The sequence below is a fragment of the Penaeus monodon genome, chromosome 32, assembly GCF_015228065.2.
Source record: "Penaeus monodon isolate SGIC_2016 chromosome 32, NSTDA_Pmon_1, whole genome shotgun sequence".
NCBI lineage: Eukaryota > Metazoa > Arthropoda > Malacostraca > Decapoda > Penaeidae > Penaeus > Penaeus monodon.
Genome location: NC_051417.1, coordinates 6,076,203 through 6,076,669, shown reverse-complemented (window position 1 = coordinate 6,076,669; position 467 = coordinate 6,076,203). Strand labels below are relative to the sequence as shown.

At 34.9% G+C, this 467-nt stretch overlaps 1 protein-coding gene across 1 annotated transcript in view; it reads right to left on the bottom strand.

The window, feature by feature from the left end:
- LOC119593389 (sorbitol dehydrogenase-like) overlaps positions 1 to 467 on the bottom strand; it is an 18,464-nt gene that overhangs the window by 13,086 nt on the left and 4,911 nt on the right. The gene's annotated exons all lie outside the window — the stretch shown is intronic.

The following is a 467-nucleotide window of genomic DNA, read 5'->3' as shown; positions in this document are numbered from 1 at the left end:
TTTAAGAAGGCGGGTGAGAGGAGACATCCAATGTAATGGTGAAGGATAAAGAGAGAGGGAAACAAATTATAGGAAGGGGAGGAAGTACAGGAGAAAAAAAATAGGAAAAGAAAATAGAAAATAAGGGATTATGGACGTGGACTACGAGGAAGTCGACTTTGTGTTTGGCCGGTTTTATTTTTTTTTCCAGCTACGGTAACAATGTTATGATACTGAATATAATAGCGGGCGCTTTGCTGTCAAATAAACCACTGTTTTATTTTTGTATTTTTGCTATAAGACGTTATCTGGAACGTAATTATATGTTGAACTATGTATGTTGTTTTTCTCCCCCCGTTTTACGTCACATGATTAAATACTATTAATAATGAATAATGGATATTTTCTAGTTTCTGGTGGAGTTTAACATATATCCATACTGAAAAAGGGAGGAATACCGCCTGGTAAAGCAATATCTGTTAATGAAT